Below are 22,368 nucleotides of genomic sequence, written 5' to 3' on the forward strand. Positions count from 1 at the left end.
TAAATATCCCTGGGGTGGAAGCAACCCAACTGAAGCATACAAATCAGGCAGTAAGCCAAGTGTCAGGCTGACAGAAGGGGAAACAGCCAGATAAGTCTGTCAGATTTCATTTAAGTTTCCCAGAAACCAGGAATATTAAAACACAAGAAAGCCAGACATCACTGGGGGGAAGAGTTTAAAAGGACTGAATCACCATGTTGCAATCAACAAAGGCCACAGTTAACAGCACAGCATTCCTGAAGCAATCAGGGTTAGGCAGCAGCATCCTGAACCATGTGTAAACAACTGCTCCTCCCTCCCTCTGTCTCACTGTCCTCATACTTCAGTCCATTATTGCCGGTGTCTTCCACCCATCCCACCCCTCCAACACATCCCCACAACTCCAAGGAGGAGTAAGCAAGAACCATACTCTTCCATTCTCTGCAGACCCACGGCATAAGAACACACCTGACACACTGTTTTTGGATCTGAAATTGATGGGAAAGCCATATATCTGATGCTGGGAAAGACTGAAGACAGAAGGGGAAGGGGGTGACGGAGGATGAGATGGCTGGAAGGCATCACCGACTCAATGGACATGACTTTGAGCAAGCTCCGGGAGATGGTGAAGGACAGGCAAGCCTGGCACGCTATAGTCCACAGGGTCGCAGAGAGTTGGACACAACTGAGCAACCGAACAACAATGGTATATCTGATGTGTTTCCTGTCCACTGTGCCCAGCCCTTCACCGAGACTAGCCACCTAGTGCCGTCTGCACATCCTCAAAAGACATCCATCACAAGACATCCAGAAGATATCAGGGCAGGATGGCTCCTTTACTCTTTCCTGTCCTGTATATGTCTGGTCCCACTGCCCTCAGCTCCGAACTCTTGACCATGTCCTTGACCCGTTCCCAGCCTTGCCTTCCTCGCACCTGGCATTTGCAATTGTGTCCACAGTTAGATATTCAGCCCTTCTCACCCCTAGCTCTCAGGATCCCTACAGTGCAGGCAGACACTTATCCGTCAAACATCACGTGTCCAGAGGCTGCCCACAGTGGCGTGAAGTGAGGATTCTGCACACTTTTATCAGACAACTCAACACACTGTCACATCTTCATTTTTCCACTGACTGCAAGGTGGCTCACAGATAAATTTAATGTTCACATGGACAAGCCATTTTCACTTAGGTTCCCCAGCAGAACAATCCCATGTCTTTTCACCTCTGACTTCTTGTCAGAGAAGTCAACCATGCCAGCTGTCACAGTACTTTCTGAAAATAGCCAATGTATATAACTAGAGTATATTTCTTTTCCACTTTAAAGGAATGATGCAGTTTTAGAGGTAGAAGAGCTCTTATCAATCATGCACCCCAATATTTCCCAGAAATCAGTCCCCAGGCTGGCGCTAGCTGATGTTTAATGGTCAGTGGTCACCAGAGAAACAAGAAGGAGGAAGGAAATGAAGCTCTTTTTCACAATGTTAAACACAATCAAAAGGCAAACTCACGACACACCTACTTTTTCAGTAGTAAAATATTTCTTCTTTCATGAAATGATAGTAGCAGATGCTAGTTATTTTTGAAAAATATTTATGAAAAATTGTAAATACAAAATAAAGAGATTAGCATATAAATAGAGAACACTCATGCCCTATCCAGCTTAAACAATTACCAACCTCCTTTAAGTATAGCCTGAAAAATCTAGTAAAAATAGATCTTCATTTTCTGTTTTCCTCTTCCACAAAATCTAAAAGTGTGGGACTTATGAGGCTGGGCCAGCCTCTACATTTTACAGAAAAGGATTTGGAGACTAGCAAAGATTAACCCATCTAGAGTTGCACAGCTGGTCAAGAACTAATATATCTGTTATGCCAAGATATGGTTTTGGAGCAGAAACCAATCCTTTTTAACCTGTCAAACTTTAACTGAGTCACAGCCATGACTTGAAGAAGACCACCTTTTGTCCCTGCCCAGGGCAATTCATACACACTACTTGGGAGCAGAGAGAAGGCGATAGCACCCCCACTCCAGTACTCTTGCCTGGAAAATCCCATGGATGGAGAGGCCTGGTGGGCTGCAGTCCATGGGATTGCGAAGAGTCAGACACGACTGAATGACTTCATTTTCACTTTTCACTTTCATGCATTGGAGAAGGAAATGGCAACCCATTCCAGTGTTCTTGCCTGAAGAATCCCAGGGATGGAGGAGCCTGGTGGGCTGCCATTTATGGGGTCGCACAGAGTTGGACACAACTGAAGCGACTTAGCAGCAGCAGCAGCAGCAGGCATAACAAGTACAACTAAATGAGGAAAACCAATAATCTGCAACCAATGCATACTTCATCTCACGCTGTAGCAACTGTGTCCCATTGCTGGAGGGCTCCAGGAACCACTAAACAACGATTACTGAAACTAGGTCCATCATTACTAAAGAAAAGGGTATCTTTTTAGATATCATGCTGCTGCTGCTAAGTCACGGCAGTTGTGTCCAACTCTGTGTGACCCCACAGACGGCAGCCCACCTGGCTCCTCTGTCCCTGGGATTCTCCAGGCAAGAATATTGGAGTGGGTTGCCATTTCCTTCTCCAGTGCATGAAAGTGAAATGTGAAAGTGAAGTCGCTCAGTCGGACACGAGCTCGGTGTCCGTAGCCTACCAGGCTCCTCTGTCCATGGGATTTTCCAGGCAAGAGTACTGGAGTGGGGTGCCATTGCCTTTCTCCTTAGATACCATATGCATGAGTTAATATACAATATTTGACTTTTTCTTTCTGACTTGCTTCATTCTGTATAATAGGCCCTAGGTTTATCCACCTTGTTAGGACTGACACAAATACATTCTTTTTTATAGCTGAGTAATATTCCATTGTATGTGACTGAGTGAAGTCGCTCAGTCATATCTGACTCTTTGCGACCCCATGGACTATAGCCCACTGGGCTCCTCCATCCATGGAATTTTCCAGGCAAGCATACTGGAGTGGGTTGCCATTTCCTTCTCCAGGGGATCTTCCCGACCCAGGGATTGAATCCAGGTCTCCCGCATTGCAGGCAAACACTTTACCGTCTGAGCCACCAGGGAAGTACCATTGTATAATGTACCACAATCTCTGTACCCATGGAGACACAGACCTAGAGAACAGAACTGTGGACACGGTAAGGGAAGGAGAGTGTGGGACTAATTGAGAGACTAGCATGGAAACATATACATTCCTGTATGTAAAAGAGATAGCAGGTGGAAATTTGCTGTGTGACACAGGAAGCTCAACCCAGTGTTTTGTGATAACCTAGAAGGGTGGGTTGGGGAGGGAGATGGAAGGGGAGTTCGGGAGGGAGGGGACACATGTATACCTCTGGCTGATTCATGCTGATGTATGGCAGAAACCAACACAATATTGTAAAGCATCCTCCAGTTAAGAAACAAAAAAGCTTGCTCAGAGTTCTACATTGACTTCTCATCTAGTACTTCCCTCCCTATCTCCAAAATTATAAGGTAAATTTTTAGTGAGAGAATGACAATCCACACAATAAGGTAAAAAACCAGCCACTAACCCCTTTCTCCAAGCCGTACCATGCCCCCATCAAACTAGCAGGCGGAAAAAAAAAAAATCACATAGCAGTGGAGGTAATAAGACCAGGCAGCTACACTCCTATCTCACAGAACCGTGGTAAAAAAAAATCAAACAAGACAGTATGAAGCGACAATGTTTTAATGCTCTGTAAAATTTTATCAGTGCAGGAAGGTGACCCATTGAGAATAAAATATCTTTTTTAACAGACTCACCTAAATTCTCAGTTTATGTGAAGTCGATTTCCCTGAAGCATCTGAGAATCCTTCAGCAGCAATACCTAAAACAGTTATGAAAACCATCAGAATCAACTAATGTTATAGACATCAGTTTTCAAAAAAAATAAAAAAATCTCAATCTATACATTTGGTCATTTCCCCCACACTAAGCGCGAAAGGAAATAACTCAGGAAACAATGAATTTCCGCCGCAACACATGGGCTGGGAATTTTCTTGACCAACAGGGAATCGAGGTCCCAAGGCACTTATTTCAGAGACCAACATTACGTTCCAGTTGGCAAAGAAGCAAAACACATTATTTTCTTCCCTGTGATGGGAATGTTTAATGGCTTTAGATTTAAACAAAGATCAAATATATACATTATCCTTCCTGCCCCCACCTATATTTAAAACAAAAATCACAGGCACTGCACTGATTGTTTTTAAAATCAGCATCCATGAGCTCTTGTCTTATTCACTTTTTTCCTCCGTAGTTCCTGAAACCTGTCTGTGAAGCAGTCCCGTCTTGCTTCCACTGTTCCCATCTCACTCCCAGTTCTCTGAGGCACTGATATCCGAGCATTTAGCACCTTATCCATGCAAAACCGATTTGAAAGAGAGAACCATAATCAATCATAGATTATGGCCAACAAAATGGGCCAGCATTAACATTAAACAATTAATGCTGTTAACAGTTAAACAATGGCCTGAGAACACAAATATGAAACAATCAAACAATACACATGCAGCCACAGAAACAAGTTTCATATGAAATAGACCAAGTGCATGTAATCTAGTCTGGGTAAGTATGTGAGACTAGTTAATAAAAGATGTTGGCTGGCTGTATGGGAGGAGAGAAAAATCTAGCGCGTGCTCTTTCTCTCTATTTAAAGAGAATAAATTCAAAACAGAATCAAATGAGTACTAGAAAAATATACAGATGAATAGTTTTATAATATTAAGATAGAAAGGCCCTTTTTAAACATGACATCAAAATGTAAAACTCAAAGACTCAGACATTTGGCTCGCAACTTTTTTTTTTTTTTAATCTCCAATATAGGAAAGGCAAAGACAAGTAAAAAATAAAGACAAAAACCAACAAACTTAGATACTTTAGGTAAAATAAGGAACTAAGTAAAATATTCATGAGTGAAGTCACTCAATCGTGTCCGATTCTTTGCGACCCCATGGACTGTAGCCTACCAGGCTCTCAGGAGCCTCTCAGTCCATGGAATTTTCCAGGCAAGAGTACTGGAGTGGGTTGCCATTTCTTTCTCCATTAGGACATCGTAAGTCTGGCATATTTTGCAGAGAGAAAAAGGGCAACACATAAGTTACTTCTACCCATTTCCCTTGTTTTCTACAGAACCGGTCTAATTGTAAAACAGTATTACACTTAAGAGACCCTCCATCCAGCCACCGTTCGCCATCCTCCAATGGATACCGTCCGTGGCCATGCAGTATCCCATAGGAAGACCAGGTGTGTCTTCTTTAAGCCCTGGGGACCAAATCTATCCCAGTTTTTCAGGATACAGTTCAAAGGAGTGAGGCTGGAATTGTTAGCTCCCTTGTCCTGAAGAATCCCGGACGAGGTCCCAAGATGAAAGGTTGTTGCTGAATCACGCAAAGACGCCGGGATTCTTGGCCTCCGGAGGAGAAGAATTCAATCTGGAGCCAGAGACGAGGCTTGATCGCTCAGAGCTTTTGTGTAATAAAGTTTTATTAAAGCATAAAGGAGACAGAGAAAGCTTCTGACATAGACATCAGAAGGGGGTAGAAAGAGTGCCCATACAAGAGCTAAAGGAGGGACTTCCCTGGCAGACCAGTGAGTGGTTAAGATTTCGCTTTCCGGGGAGCTAAGATCCCCCATGCCTAAAGGCTAAACAACCAAAACATAAAAACAGAAGCAGTATTGTAACAAATTCAATAAAGTCTTTAAAAAGGATCCGTATCCAAAAAACTCTTCTAAAAAAGTCAATAAAGAAATTAATACCTCAGCTCAAAATGGATGAAGCAAATTAATAAACTTCCCATGAGAAGAAATAGAACAGTGAACGATAACAAATGCCTGAAGCGATACTCAATTATACTAACAATGGGAAAATACAACTTCAGAAAACCGAGCTCTTTTTATCCTTCAGATTGGTGATGTCCAAGACTGACAGGAGGTGTTGTTATGGCCACAGCTCACGATGTAGCCACTTTGGCAATTATATCAGCATGTAAACTGGCACACCTTTTGATCTAGCAATCTTTCTCTAAGAATCTGCTCAGATTATTGTGAAAGCAGAAAGATGGATACACATAATATGTTTATCATCACTGAAGGCAGAGGGAGTAAGCATCCTAAAGGTTTACAAATAGGAGATGTCAAGTAAACATGTATTCATTGGTGATATTTATTGGTATGAAAAGAGCCATGATACACTTCGGAGTGAATAAAACAGGCAAGACTTCCCTGGTGGCACAGTTGATAAGAATCTGCCTGCCAATGCAGGGAACACATGTTCGATCCCTGGTCTGGGGAAGATCCCACACGCTGTGGAACAACTAAGCCTGTGTGCTACAACTGCTGAAGCCTGTGTGCCTAGAGCCCATGCTCCACAACAGGAAAGGCCACCGCGATGAGACCTGCGCACGGCAATGAAGAGGAGCCCTTGATCGCCGCAAATAGAGAAAGCCTGTGCACAGCAACAAAGGCTCAGTGCAGCCATAAATAAATAAATAAAAATTAAGAAATAAAACAGGTAAATTACCATGCAAAGTATGATTACATTTCTGCTTGTGCATGCCGGTGTTTCTAGATGTCCTTATACGTGCTAGAAGGACGTTTATTAAAACAGTAATGATTGCCTGACTATCTGAATTTTAAAGCATTCCTGCTTTTCTTATAACTATTTGAATTTCATATAATGAGCATGAATTTCTTTTTTCCCAAAGAACACAGCAGAGCTGTTTTTTAATGTCACGCTTGAGTGTAAAGTAATACACTGCACAGATTGCTACTTTCCCTCCGTCACCTTCTCTCTCCTCCTTGCAACGTTTGTGTCACACATGTGCTTGCTGTGAACACTAATGAGAGAGGTCCCTTCCTTCTCTCTGGTTCCTGTTCATTCCTGAGGGCCACTTCATCCTTGCCTTAGGTTCCTAAGACACACCTCTATCCTTATTATAAATCTCTCTCTCTCTTTTTTTTTTACTTAAGCTAGCTTGAGTTTGTTATCTGTGACCAAAGGAACCCCATGTAATATAGTGCTGCTTTTGATTTTCCACCTTCTCAATCATCCATTCCATTTGAAAACAGAACAGTAAATCTTGTAATCACATGAATGAAGATTTGTTGTATACAATGCCATGTATTGTTTATGACCTGCAGCCAAAGGAACTGAAGCAGGCAGCTCAAAGTTAGTATAACAAAGGCAAAAATACTATTCAATACTTCAAGAGATAGAGGAGCTCTTTCCTGACTAACATGAGAACCCATGAAAAGACTATTTGAAAAAGAATAAAAACAAAGGGGACATATTTGTCCAGATGGGCTATTTCTATGGTTAAAATAGTGTCCATTATCATGTTTTAACCACTTTGCAGATTTATTTTTATTGGGTTATATTTACATATGAAAAGCCTTTTTTCTTTCTATTTAGACTATAAAATACATAAATGTATTCCCATAATGGGCCCATTATGTTCAATTTATCTCTGGCAGACAAATTTACTCTTCTCATTGCCCTATCTTTAAAGGTTCAGAAGTTCCATATAATACAAGAATTCTCCTAAGACTGTAATTACAAACCTGGCTAAAAAGCAACAAATATACAAATCCCTTCAGAGGTGTATTGGATGTCAAATACAAATCTAATTAATCCCCCTCAATCTCCCAAAGGGTCCTATCCCCCAAAAAATTTCTGTAGAAAGTAGCAAAAGGACTATCCAATTTCAAAGACAAGCCATCGAATGTTTAACTAAACATCTGCGCCTCCAGGGCATCACTCAGACAAACCCGCAGGCCACCCAGTGCCCACTGCTGGCCTCTGTTCTGACCGCACCCCCACCCAGGGCAGGGGCATCTTTCTAAGTAGATAGATGGGGGAGCCAGGTAAGTCCATATTTGAGGCTGAGATGCATTAGGATTTGAGACAGAACATGGCATTTAGGGGAAGAGCAATAGCACAGTGATTTACAGTGACTGATCCTGATTCTGTCATTTAGTAGACCTATTAAAAAGCAGAGACATCACTTTGCCAACAAACGTCCGTATAGTAAAAGCTATGGTTTTTGCAGTAGTCATATATGGATGTGAGAGTTGGACCATAAAGAAGGCTGAGTGCCGAAGAATTGATGCTTTCAAACCATGGTGCTGGAGAAGACTCTTGAGAGTCCCTTGGACAGGAAGGAGATTAAACCAGTCAATCCGAAAGGAAATCAACCATGAATATTCATTGGGAGGATCGATACTGAAGCTGAAACTCAATACTCTGGCCACCTGATGCAAAGAGCCAACTCACTGGAAAAGACCCTGAAGGTAGGAGACGAGGAGGAGAAGAGAAGAGGCCAACAGAGGATGGATGGTTGGATGGCATCACTGACTAAATGAACATGCTTTTGTGAACATGAGCAAACTCCGGGAAATAATGAAGGACAGGGAAGCCTGGCATGATGCAGTTCCCTGGGGTCGCAGAGTCGGACACGACTGAGCGGCTGAATGACAACAACAATTAGTCATTTGGCCCTGGTGTACCTCAGTTTCTTCCCCTGTAATAATAATGCCCAGGAAAAGGGCTGTTGTGAGGATTAAAGGCAGTAATACATCTAAAACAATGAGGCAAGTTCAAGAATCAAACATGACCTTGCTTGATCTCCAGCTCAGTGGTCAGTGAGATGGGCACTGCCCACAGGCAGAAACTCACTGCCTGATCAGAGCAAGGTCCCTAGAGAACCCTAGGACAGAATATGTCTCTACATAGGACACTTAACTATTCAAAATGTTTATTAAGGTCCCTAGAGAACCCTAGGACAGAATATGTCTCTACATAGGACACTTAACTATTCAAAATGTTTATTTTCAATATGAATAAGACCCTTCCAATTAAATAGAAATTTATTCTAAAGGTATCAGGAGCCGGTTGTTTGAAGGAATGCTGCCTTTAAGTAGCCTTCTCTGGATCATATGATAAACCTCTTGGCAGCTCCCATGTTCTACCTTTTCTGGAGTATTTTGAGAAGTGTTTATAGACGTGATGAAAAGGCAGAAAAGCTGCTGGCTAAAATGCTTGTCGCCAACAGAAGGACCTAACTGTTTTGTTTTGTTTTTTGCACATCTTGGACCACTTCCTACTTCCTTGTGGAAACTTAGATATAACTCTCCAAGTCCCATGTCACGCATTACCAGAGAAAAGAGAGGAATACTTAGATACTTCAGATGCAGAAATAAAATGAAAATGGATGGGTGAAGTTCCTAACACAGTGCATGGAGCCCAGGAAGCATCGAGTAAAAGGTACATCTTTAAATGATTCATCTGAACAGCAGTAAAGAAGCAAAGCGCATATTAAATAATCTGGGACTACATAAGGCACTTTTTCACCATGAGAGTCTTATGGACTCTTTGTTTTCCACATCTCACTTGGCAAAATCCCCACAAGGAATGCAGGGCCAAGTTGAAGGGGGTTTTAAGCCATGAAGAGCCTACACAACGTATACGGCTGACCCAAAGGAGCCAAGAACACATCTGTCCTAATATTCCAACCAAAGATGGAAAACAGGGCAACATGACACTCAAACTTTACCCTGGTACCATCTACACGAGCATAAAAATAAGAAGATAGGCCTGTATGGGCAACATCCCAAGTGTTTTTGGTGCCCAAAGTTACAAAAGGGCTTTTATAAGGCAAGACCAAGCAAAGGGGCAGGAGGGCCACTAGATTTTAGCCAAATATGGGCAGAATATACTACTCTTAGCTTGAAGTTACCACTAACATTTGACACATTTATTACTAATTGCTCAAAAACAAAATCCAAGAAGAAAGAGACCAACTGTGATGTTTCAGTAGCCATAAAATAAAGACAGGAAGAGCCAAAGAGAGAAAAGAGGACAGACTGTGAAAACAAAATTCTTCCAACTTCCCAACTTCCTCCAATTCTACCCCTTGCCAAGGATTATTTTTTTCTCCTCTGAAACCTTGAGAACATTTTCTTTGAAAGCACAGTTCAATAATTAGAGTCCAGCTCTACTGTGTCAGAAGGTATCTGACTCCAAGGGAAATGACAATTCTCTTTTCATGGCTTTCCTTGGCTGACTTTCCAGCTAGAGACTGGGTCCAGGGGTCAATCTATATATGCATATCCTAATCTAATTCATTCCTCCCTCGGTGAAGCCAAGCTCCAAGTGTCAATGCTCATGGCCCTCAGAAGTAAGGAATGATACGTGACCTTGATCTCTACAGGCAGAAAGAAAGGCTCCAAAAGTCCCTCTAGATGCCTCTTCCAGCAAACCAGGAAGTAAGAGGTGTTATGAGTGAAACAAGATTCTCAATATATATGTGTGAAATGCTGGTTTAAATCAAGGAGTTCCTTTAAAGCAGAACATTTTGGACAGTTCAACGTGCTAATGTGGATATAAATAAGAGGCCCCAACCTTATCTATATACAGATTCCTTTACCTTTCGTGGTCTGCATCTTGGTACACATGTCCAGGTCAACAGTTTGGAAAATAATGTTATAATTAGTTCTTTTATGCAAATGACTATTGAAGGCTCACTCTGCCCCACGACACACGCAATGACATGACCCAGCACCATGCCCCTAAAGATCAGGTCACAGTGCAAACAATATTAATGCTAAGTACTGTGAAGCTTCTGTTTACTAGGAGGGTTAGAGAAGTGCTCTAATTACACTGCTTTACCTCCTTCAGTCTTTAGATGCTTTTCACAGCTGGACAACTTGAGAAATGCCCTGAATTCCCTGTCACACTATAATACACTGTTTTCCATCTCTCGTTTATATATAAGTAAAACTAAAATAGTAACATGAGGTAGAATGTAAGCTTTCACAAGAACAGGGACTCCTCTTGGTATAGGGCTATTCCTCCAGACCTAGAATAGCAGGTACAAGGATGTTCCACAAATATTTGACTATTATGAATAAGTGTTAGTCACTCAGTAGTGTCAGACTCTGCAATCCCATGGACTATAGCCTCCAGGCTTCACCGTCCATAAAATTCTCCAAGCAAGAATACTGGAGTGGGTGGCCATTTCCTTATCTGCTATATGAATAAAGTACAGAATAAATAAACTTACATAAGTGTATCAATTCATTTATGAACTGGCCAAAATATATGCTCTACAGCTTTAAATTGATTTTGAAATTCTTACTGTAAAACAATTTCCTATTTCTTTCCTCAAAAGTAGTTTGCTTTGCCTGTTTCATTCCTACTAATATCTCCCATCCTTTGTAATTCCCTCCCACAAAACCACCCCTCTAAAATAAAGGATATTTTTCCTTTGACTTTTGGATTAGAAAGAATTTCAATATTCTGAACTTAATGTATACAATAACCCTTGCAACACATTCAAAAAAATAAATTTTAAAAGTTTTTGCTAAACTCAATTAACTGTAACAAAATAGGATAATGCATTAAAATTTTTTAACAAGTTTTTTTTTTTTTTTCTTTAAGGGGATGAGGAGGAAAGAGCAGGAAAAAATTGTTTTAGCTCTTCCTTGGTCATTCAAAAAATTGACTAGACCTTTCCCACGCCCATTCCTCTGACAAAACTATTAATGCCAGTGTGTTTCTATTTGGCAATTTTCAACTTTTGGTTAGGCTATAGTCCCTTTTTTCTTTTTTTACTTTTTTAAAATTAATATCATGGCTTTACAATGTTGCATTAGTTTCTACTGTACAGCAAGGTGAATCAACTATATATGTTTACATATCTCCCCTCTTTTTTGAATTTCCTTCTCATTTAGGTCACCCCAGAGCACTAAATATAGAGTTCTCAGTGCTATATGCAGAAGGTTCTCAATAATTCTCTGTTTCATACATAGTATCAATGGTATATATATATATATATATATATATATGCATACCCTAATCTAATTCATTCCACCCTCCCATTTCCACCTTGTTATCCATACACTTGTTCTCTACATGTATCTCTATTTCTGCTTTGCAAATAAGATTATGCCATTTTTTCTAGATTCCACATATATGCATTAACATATGATATCTGTTTTTCTCTTTCTGACTCATTTCACTCTGTGTGGCAGTCTCTAGGTCCATTCATGTCTCTGCAAATGGAACAATTTCATTCCTTTTATGGCTGAGCAATATTCCGTTGTGTATGTGGACCACATCTTCCTTGTCCATTCCTCTGTTGACGGACATTTAGGTTGCTTCCATGGCCTGGCTACTGTAAACAGTGCTACAGTGAGCACTGGAGTGCATGTATCTTTTGGAATTCTGGTTTTCTGTGGGTATATACCCAAGAGTGGGATTGCTGGATTATAGTCCCATCTCTTGCAGCAGCCCTGCCCTGTGCCCCCAGCATGCCAGCCCTTCTCCAGCCCAGAGTAAACCATCTAAGAAAGCCATTTGAGTCTATCCTCAGCTTCCCAACTGCGCGGATCTCCGGGGCCCCTTTCTGCACCCCCACCTCATCTGGCCTGGCAGTCAGTGCCTCAGCACCAGCGAGCCCACACTCCACCTGGAACCCTGCACTCTCTGTACTGCTTCTCTGCGGTGCCCTCTGCCCTCCCAGCTTCCATGCGTCAAGTGGCCTCCTCACACCCCTGCTCACCCAGCACCCCATCGAGTTCCACCTACTTCAGGGAGACTTCGTGGACCACATCTTTGTTTCTACATTTACCATGTCAGGTTCAAATAATCTATTCAAGTGTCTGTAGTCCACACAAGACAGTGAGCTGCCAGAGGACAGGAGCTATGACTTCCCCGAGAGCTCCCGCCTCAGCTGACAGCACTGTTCCTAACACCCATTATGTGCTCGGTAGGTATCTGAAGAATGAATGAGCGTGTGTAGTATGATTAATAACTTCGAGACACCAGGGACGAGAATAGGAAACTTTAAGAGACTGGACTACTACAGCAGCAGGGTCAGGATGGGCTCAGGGGCGTGTGTGTATATGCGTATATGCACACACACACTGAAGACAAGGGACGCCTCATTCCATGAACCTCCTTCCTGCTTCTTCAAGGCCAAACTTCCAGTTAACAAACCCTGACTCCTGCCACCCCGCTTTCCTTTTTTAGTCCCAGGGGTTTTGGTTGATGACTCACTCTCCTGCCACAAACCTAAGTGTCTTCGAGTAAGCGTCTCTCCTGTTTGGCCTGCTGTCAATAAGGGAACTACACCTTTTCATAACTATACTTTTCCCCCCATCTTAAAGCAAAGAAAGGCTTTGAGATTTAATGATTAGAGGATGGTATCAGATGTCCCCCTCTAAGCTATTATCCTAACTCCTAAAGAACGTCTGTTAGCTCACTCCAGCTTGGACCCTGTGGGAGAGCAGAGTCACACAGGGACCCATAGCGCAACCTGATGAGAGAGTCATTTCCTAGGCAGGTTGATAAGAAGTCTAGGGGTCCCCAAGGAGAGAGGGGTCTGGAATTCTCAAGGAGGAAGAAACGACAAACTTTTTTTCCCCTCGACATTCCTTCAGTTCAGTTCAGTCGCTCAGTGGTGTCCGACTCTTTGCAACCCTGGAATCGCAATAATGTATCCTGCTTTGTGGGGCCCCAAGTGGAGAAACCTCTATGGGCCTAAGAGTAACATGCTAAGCTTGGGCTTAAAGAAAACACATGCATTGCGTTAGAAGCTAAGATGGTGCCTGCAGGAAGGAGTGAAGGCGTGGTCTATATTGTTTGTCAAAATTTTTGATTGGCCCTCTTGATTTCCGTGCTCGTGGACAACGCGTGATCACCATAGACCCCTGTCATGGTGTAAGAACATGGTAATCTGACCTTTAACTTGATTGGTAGAACTATGGAAAGTCCCTCGCAAAAACCGCCCTGCTTGCCTTTATAAACCAAGGGCTTACGACAATAAAGAGGAACTGCTCAAACAGAACCCATCGCCTCTGATTGTCTCTCGCTCGCAGAGGGGCTGGGTTGGCGGACAGCAGGCTCACCTCTCTTCGGGACCCCTCAGCCTTGCTGAGGGAAGCTCCACGGCCTCTCTGTTTTTGCGGCGCGCCCCCCTGCACTGCTTGAGGACAGTCTCTGGAAAAAACCTTCTGGCTAATCCTGTTATCTTAAAATGTAAATTATGGGAGTAGGTCTAGTGAGGTCTTTACAACCTCCAGACATTCTTTTGATTCACTGTAATAACTAGAGAGTATATAATTCCATTGCTAACACTAGCAAGGGGGTACTCTTTCTGCCCCTTCTGATGCCTATGGCAGAAGCTTTCTCTATCTCCTTTATACTTTAATAAAACTTTATTACATAAAAGCTCTGAGCGATCAAGCCTCGTCTCTGGCCCCGGACTGAATTCTTCTCCTCCAGAGGCCAAGAATCCCGGTGTCTTTGCGTGGTTCAGCAACAACCTTTCACTGACGCACATGGAGACGCAAGTGTTAGTGATCAACCAGCAGAGCGTTTCTTTTAGGAAGGCAAGGTGGGAGACTACAGGTGAACAGAAAGGTTCACCTGTACAGTGGAATACTGTTCAACACTAAAAAGAAGTGAGCTCTCAAGTTGTGAAATGACAGCGAGGAATATTAAATGTGTATCATAAGTGAGAAGCCAGTCTAAAAAGGCTATATACTGCACGATTCCAACCAAACGGCATTCAACAACAGAAAAGGCCACACTGTGGAGACAGTAAAAAGCTCAGCAGTGCCCAGAGGCTGGGGGCTCAGAAGGGATGAATGGGCAGAGTACAGAGGACGTTTAGGGCAGTGAAACTATTCTATGTCAAGCTATTGTGGTGGATACAACTCAATATACATTTGTCAAAGCTGATAGAGCATACAACAGCAAGAGTGGACCCTAATGCCAAGAATGAACCTTGGGTGGTTATGATTTGTCATTGGAGGTCCATCAGTTGTAACAAACATACCCTCTGGGAAGGAATGTTGATACTGGGGTGGGGAGGGGTGGTGGGGGTGGGCTATGCATGTGTGTGGAGAGTGGGCGTGTAGGAACTGTGCTCACTTTTTGGCCAATCTTGCTATGAACCAAAAAGTACTCAAAAAATAAAGTCTACGACAGTAGAAATAAAATGAGCAAGAAGAAAAGGGTGAGGTGTGATGTCATGGACGCCCCTCCCTTGCCCGGCACTGACGCCAGGGAAACTCCTATGGCAGAGCCTGGGGAGAGGCTCAGAGTGAGACAAAGTGGGCTTGGCCTGCAGAAGCAGTGGTGGAGGACCTGGGCCCTTCTGGCCAACTGGATAGCACTTGCACCCAGAGCAGTGAGGCTGAACTTGGGCTGTCCCATGTGGAGATTCAACCTGCTAGAAGTGACCCTGAGAAAGCCTCCTCCCCCACGTTTATTCTCACTGCCACCTCCATCTTTAACTTGTGGGCTACTCCTCTGTACTAGCTCCTCAAGAACTTCTTCTTCTGTACTGAAATCACTCAACTGAAGAACACACAGAGAGAATACTACTTTGTCAAGTGGTACACTATCTGAATTTCCATCAACAACAATGGAATATCCCAGGGCTAGGGAAAGGGGTGGCCTTCCCATAGAGGAGAAATATTAAACTTCTATGAATTCTTTTAAACACTTGTTCTTCCAGCCCTCAAAACCTGGCTGCCCAGGAGTTGTGAGTACCATAAAAGCAACAGGAAGAATCAAGGTACATTGTGGAAATTCATTAGCTTCTGGGCAACTTAAAATAGGCGTTACAGACAAGAACACGGGGCCTTTGGGGAGGATGGCTTGGCTAATCAAGAACAAATTAGCTACTCAGGTATACATAATGTGAAATCAGGGACACTATTTTTTTAAATAAATAAGAACTTGTCATCACTTACAAGTAGCTATTGTATCCCTCATAATTCATCATTCAAAGGTAATTTTGCTGCCCTCATATCTCTTACTATGTGCAATCTGGTCTTCATGAATGACCACCTGATACATTTTCCAAAAGGCTGAATCCCTCTGATCTTTGTTCCACTGGCCAATGGTTCTCCTATATATATTCATTTTGGTACATTTCATTCAAAACCAAAATACTCCACAAGAAATAGTTCTTTTGCCACTGAAATTTCCTCTTCTTGTTACCACATTTCGAATGTCAATCCTCCTGAGCCATATGTGTCTTCCTTCTTTCCCTGACCTGTCATTCCAAGTTCCTCCTTTTCCCAGGAGCCTTCCTTCCATGTGGTTTCCCATACTCTTGCTGTTCTCTCTGTTTTCACGGGTCTTGGTAGATTCTCGCATAATTTGGCCATTCATTATATCATATTGTATTCCTTCCAATTCTGGTTCCACAAGATTCTATAATTCCAATAGATAAGGTGTCCAGCTATTCCAACAGGTAAGGTGCCCAACTGCCCAACACAAAGCCTGGTGCCCAGTCACCCACAACCAGTGGCATCCTGGTTCCCTTACACCCATGTTGAGTGCCCAGAGCAGTGTGGGTCCTCCGAGCTTCACTCCACTCCTCTATAAAAGGCAGGAGGAGGACCTCCTTCACAAGCCAACCTAAGGGCCACATAAGCATAAGGCCTGGGGTAAAAAACACCTGTAACCAACACTGACTTTTTCTCTGAAAGTGTTATCTCTGGGCTCTGGAACTGGAATAAAATGTCTGTAAGAGCAATCAAGACTCACATCTTTCCTGTATTTCTTCAAGGCATCTTCACATAAAGGAATGTTCAATAGATGATTTTCAAGCTAATGGCACTTACTGTTGGATAATGGATTTCAGAGCTTTTGTTTTTTTTACAACTTCATGTACCATTTAAATACCTAAAGCTTTCTATTAACAATTTCAAATAGCTAATAAAGAGAATAATGAATTCCTAAGTAGTCATCAGTAGTCATGTATGGATGTAAGAGTCACACCATACATAAAAAAGGCTGAGCAATGGCTGAAGAATTGACGCTTTTGACCTGTGGTGCTGGAGAAGACTTGAGAGCCTCTTGAACAGCAAGCGGACCAAACCCTCAATCCTAAAGGAAACCAACCCTGAATATTCATTGGAAGGACTAATGCTGAAGCTCCAATACTTTGGTTACCTGATGCCAAGAGCCAACTCAATGGAAAAGACCTTGATGCAGCAAAAGATTGAGGCAAGAGAAGACAGCGACAGAGGATGAGATGGTTGGATGGCATCCCTGACTCAATGGACATGAGTCTGAGCAAACTCCGAGAGGTAGTGAAGGACAGGGAAGTTCATGGAGTTGCAAAGAGTCAGACGTGAATTAGCAACTGAATAACAACAACAAAACTCCTTTTCACTCAGCTCCAACAATTATCAACTCATAGTCACTCTCATTTTGTCCAAACTCCCTCTTATTTCCTTGTGCAAATCTCCACTGGAGATTATTTTGAAGCAATACCAGCTATTATCCCGCTTCAATATAACTATTTTCTAAAACTACAATTTTTAAATCTGAGAAATGCACAAAAAGAAGCCACTTTCACTTAGAAAAAAGACAAATTCTTATCCAATAATGTTATTGCCATCTCATCTTCTCTGTCCCTGTTGCATACTTTAAGACACAGATGACTCAAGACAGACCCAGCAGACCTGAGTTCTGATTCCCGGCAGCACAGGAGCTATCTGGGTGACTGTGGGCAGGACAGTCACACGGCCCCTCCCTGTAGGCCTCTGTTCCCAAGGAGGAAATCAGAACAGGAGGGCTCTGATGCTCACAGTTCACCTGCTTGGGCACAGCTAGAACTTCCCCTTTTCTATGTTTCTTTGTCATTCCCAGCACCAGCTTCACTACCCAGAGTAACCTAGTCTCCGCTGCTGCTGCTGCTGCTGCTGCTGCTAAGTCGCTTTAGTCATGTCCAACTCTGTGCAACCCCATGGATGGCAGCCCACCAGGCTCCCCTGTCCCTGGGATTCTCCAGGCAAGAACACTGGAGTGGGTTGCCATTTCCTGCTGCTAAGTCACTTCAGTCATGTCCGACTCTGTGCGACCCCACAGACGGCGGCCCACCAGGCTCCCCCATCCATGGGATTCTCCAGGCGAGAACACTGGAGTGGGTTGCCATTTCCTTCTCCAATGCATGAAAGTGAAAAGTGAAAGTGAAGTCGCTCAGTCATGTCTGACCTTCAGTGACCCCATGGACTGCAGGCTTCCAGGCTCCTCCGTCCATGGGATTTTCCAGGCGAGAGTACTGGAGTAGGGTGCCATTGCCTTCTCCGAGTCTCTACCTACTCTTTGCCAAAAACAGAATTAGCAAGTATACACTATTTAAATAGCAAAGTCTCTTCTAGGAACAAGTTTCCTACATAATAACCTTGCATTAAAAAAAAAAAAATTCCTTATATATATATATTAATTAAATCTCTCAAATAAAAAACAGAAACTATAAAGCAGTGTTCTGCTTGACTCTTTCCCCTGGCCTCTGCCCTTATGGAATAAGCAAAAGCAATTCTTGAGTTCCCCCCCTGCCCCTGGGTGAGACTGAGCAGCTAGTCCACAGAAATGACCTGCTAAAAATCACTGATACAAATAGCCAGATGCCTTTGGGGAGGAGGGGTGACTCCCCAGATTCCCCTACTATCCCCTCTAAGGTAACTATGAGTTCTCTTGAAATTCTTTTGGACCGAATCCAAATTCAAATATAAAACTACTCACATAATTGTGCCAATTATCTACCTCTCTGTGGACTTCGGTTCTCAATCTACCTTACCCAGTAACACGACTACTAGTCATTCGTGGCTAATCAGCCCTTGACTGGTGGCTAATCCAAATCAAGAGGCGCAATGTGTATAAAGTCTACCAATTTTGAAGATTTAGTAAAACAGACTATAAAATACCTCACTGATACATTTTGTACTGGGACTACCCTGGTGGTCCAGTGGCTAAGACTCTGTGTTCCCAGTGGAAGGGGCCCAACTTAAATCCCTGGTCAGGGAACTAGATCCTGCATGCCACAAATAAGAGCCCACATGTCATAACTAAGACCCGGCACAGCCAAATAAATAAATACATATTAAAGAATGATGTGGATTACCTATGGATAGCATTAAAAAAAAAAAACAACTATAGCAAAGACGCTTTTGAAAATAAACAAGTAAATTCCATATTACATTTTGAAATGTTAACACTTCATATGTACTCGGTGAAATAAAACATTAAAATTAATTTCACCTTTTTCAGTGTGGCTAATGGAGAATTTAAAATTACATGCATTGTACAATATTTCTAGTACAGCACTTCACTAGATTCTAATTCCTTTTCACAACAGCAAAAATAAGTTTCATGTTAACCCACCATAACTGGTGTTATTTGAATACAAGCCTAAAGCTAGAATTGATTTACTTGGACTTCTCTTTCAAATTATTTTGTATACTTCCCCTAATGGTTCTTGCCAATTCCCATTAACATTTAAATATTTAAGTGTTCCAGTAAGACAATCATCACTACCTTGAGCATAAAATATCACGTAATCACCAGATAGACCCCATCAGACTTCAAGTCAAAACATTTAAAGGCTGTGCTATTTAAAAAGCAATTCCCAATCCCTATTTTTTATCTCACAATCAGAATATAACATTTCTTCTGGCTGTTATGACCTTGAGTATTAGAATTTCACTGTATGCAGCTGAGAAAATACTCAAACTCACATTTCTACTATAAGACAAAGGAGAGCTGGGTATACTCCATAAATGAGCAGGAGGAAAGCCACTTACCTGCCTTCTACTGGTTTTCAATGGATGAAATAATGAACATCTGATTAAACATAGGGTTGAACAGTGATTTTTTTTTTTTTTAAGTCAAACATTCTACCTGATCTCTGAAGGTCAGTAGACTTTACAGCTCTTTCTAGCTGTGTTTCTTTGTTATCAGCAGAGATCAGAATAAGTTGGAGCAATTTCAAAAAAGTTTAACAAAAAAAATTGGACTCCATGGAAATTGATGAACGAAGTTAAACCTCCACTGTCAAGCCCAGCACTATCCACAGGGTGGTCTGCCCACAACTAGTTTATGACTGGTCTGCAATAACGCAAGTACAGAAATTGAGAGTAAACATTTGGAAAGTTTTATAGTAATTTGACAAAGTATTTATGTTGGTTGAATGTAATAAAAATAAAAGTGCTTATAGTTTATGTCTGTTTTAAATATTTCATCTTTATTGTATTTTTTATTGACACACAAAAGTAGGCCAGCCCAAAACAAATTATAAATTAAATTACTGATGGTTCCTTTCAGAAACACTAATCTAAACCAACCCACGAGAATCCTTCATTTTCTGATCATCTCATTCTTCATGTGTAGCACTTGGGAGGCATCAGGTAATAAAGGGGAAAGGGAGCAGAAACTACATTTTTAGGAAGGAAAAACCACCACTTACAAGAGGGTGAGTCAGGCAGAACTATGTCCAAGACACAGCTAGGATTAGGGTCTATAACACTGTCAGGGGAAGCTGACTGATTGAAACCACCCATCCCAGCCAGGCACCACAGTAACTATTTGTGTGAGTTGTTTTAGGACAGGAGGTCCTGGTAAGGAACACGGAACTAATAAGCCACCATCAACCAGAAGAGTTCAGGAAAGATCAAAAGGAGACACCACATGTCTGACCTGACCTCCCAGAATCATCCATCTTGGCTGAACAAAGCGTGCACCACCAGGAAGGACTCTGAGTCAGAATGATTGGCTAAAGACAACCCGGAAACTAATCCCATCTCCATAAAACCTGAAACTATGAGCCACATGGCAAAATTGTTCTCCTGGGTTCCCTTATCCTACTGCTCTCCACCTGGGTGCCCTTTCCCAATAAAATCTCATGCTTTGTCAGCACATGTGTCTCCTCGGACAATTTATTTCCAAGTGTTAGACAAGAGTCCAGTTTCAGGCCCCGGAAGGGGTCCTTCTTCCTGGAACAACATGTAATATTTCTACCTCTACAATACAGTGCCATTTTTCTTCAGTTATAGCTTCTTTTTTTGGCTATACCATGCAGATTACAGAATCTTACTTCCCCAGCCAGGAATCAAACCCAATCAGTGAAAGCGCAGAGTTCAAGTCTTTGTGATCCCGTGGATTGCAGCATGCCAGGCCTCCCTCACCATCTCCTGGAGACTGCCCAAGTTTATGTCCATTGAATAAGTGATGCCATTCAACCTTCTCATCCTCTGTCACCCTCTTCTCCTTCTGCTTTCCACCTTTCCCAGCATCAGTGTCTTTTGCAGTGAGGCGGCTCTTTGCATCAGGTGGTCAAAGTATTGGAGCTTCAGCTTCAACATCAGTCCTTCCAGTAAGTATTCAGGGTTGATTTCCTTTCAGATTGACTGGTTTGATCTCCTTGTTGTCCAAGGAACTCTCAAGAGTCTTCTCCAGCACCATAATTCGAAAGCATCAATTTTTCGGTGTTTGGCCTTCTATTTTCCCAATTATTCTCCAATCCTATCACAGTGTTGAGGTTCTTTTTTCCTGTTCTTTGATCTTAGTTTTGAAACAACAGTCAGTTTACTAAGGTATTGATAAGCCCTAATTTCTACCTCTCTTGCAACACTCTGGGATTATTTCTCTTTTACTTGAATACTTACAGCAAAAATATTTCCAATGCTAGCTTTTGGTGGTACATTTTTGAGGGCATATACCTGAACTTATTTTTATTTTGCCCTTGTATTGTTTTTCACTTTAACATTTAAATGATATTGTGCTAGATAGGAAAATTAGGGGTTTAAAGTTCTTTTCACATTTAAAAATTTATTTTTCAGCTGTGTTTCTGCAAATAGAAAAGTCTAATGGCAAGCTCCTTTCTTTGTAAAAGATCTGCTATTTCTATCTGGAAGCATTTAGAATAGTAGTTTTGCTTTTGTTAGTCTAAAAGTCACTATATGTATTTGTAGTATTTTTCCTTGTCTCTCACTCTGAGCCTTTTCAGTTCACGGCCTGTTATTTAAATTTTTGTGACTCAGAAAAAGTCACATTTTATAACATATAAATTATACCTTTATATATTTTAAAGCTTAGTTTGCATTTTAACAATATTTATATATTTAAAAAATAAAATAAAATCCCATGGATTACAAATCACTTTGTGATATGATATGCAAGTGATGGGTCCTGATTGACTATTAAATTATAAACAAACTAAAGTTCATATGTGGAATGATTACAACTCAACTGAACAAAAATGTCAAGTGTTCATTAAACATGCACGGAAATCAAGTAATGGTGTTTTCAAAAAGCCTTCTAGGTTGAAGTTAAAAGCCAAAAAGTTTTAGGTGAGTAAGGAGCTCATTAGTAAGCATCAACCACATACAAAAGGTTCTGAGGGACAAAAAACTGAAGAGGCAGCCTCTGAAGAATTCACAATTGAGACGACAAGACAGATGGTACCCAAAATATCAAGGAGCAGAGAGTTAAGCAGCTTAAGCATCAGATGACTCGCACTGATTGTCACTTCAATTACAATCAACCTCAGACTCCGTTTCCTAAGCACTG

At 41.9% G+C, this 22,368-nt stretch overlaps 1 protein-coding gene across 13 annotated transcripts in view; it reads right to left on the reverse strand.

The window, feature by feature from the left end:
* TLN2 (talin 2) overlaps window positions 1-22,368 on the reverse strand; it is a 494,903-nt gene that overhangs the window by 276,192 nt on the left and 196,343 nt on the right. For 11 of the 13 annotated variants that reach the window (XM_069596312.1, XM_069596310.1, XM_069596313.1 and 8 more), the window contains one exon: window positions 3,758-3,822. The exons of the other annotated variants lie outside the window; for them this stretch is intronic. The gene's annotated coding sequence lies outside the window, so the exon portion shown is untranslated. The remainder of the gene's footprint in view (window positions 1-3,757; window positions 3,823-22,368) is intronic. 13 annotated transcript variants of the gene reach the window in all.

This window comes from Ovis canadensis, chromosome 7 (genome assembly GCF_042477335.2).
Source record: "Ovis canadensis isolate MfBH-ARS-UI-01 breed Bighorn chromosome 7, ARS-UI_OviCan_v2, whole genome shotgun sequence".
Lineage (NCBI taxonomy): Eukaryota > Metazoa > Chordata > Mammalia > Artiodactyla > Bovidae > Ovis > Ovis canadensis.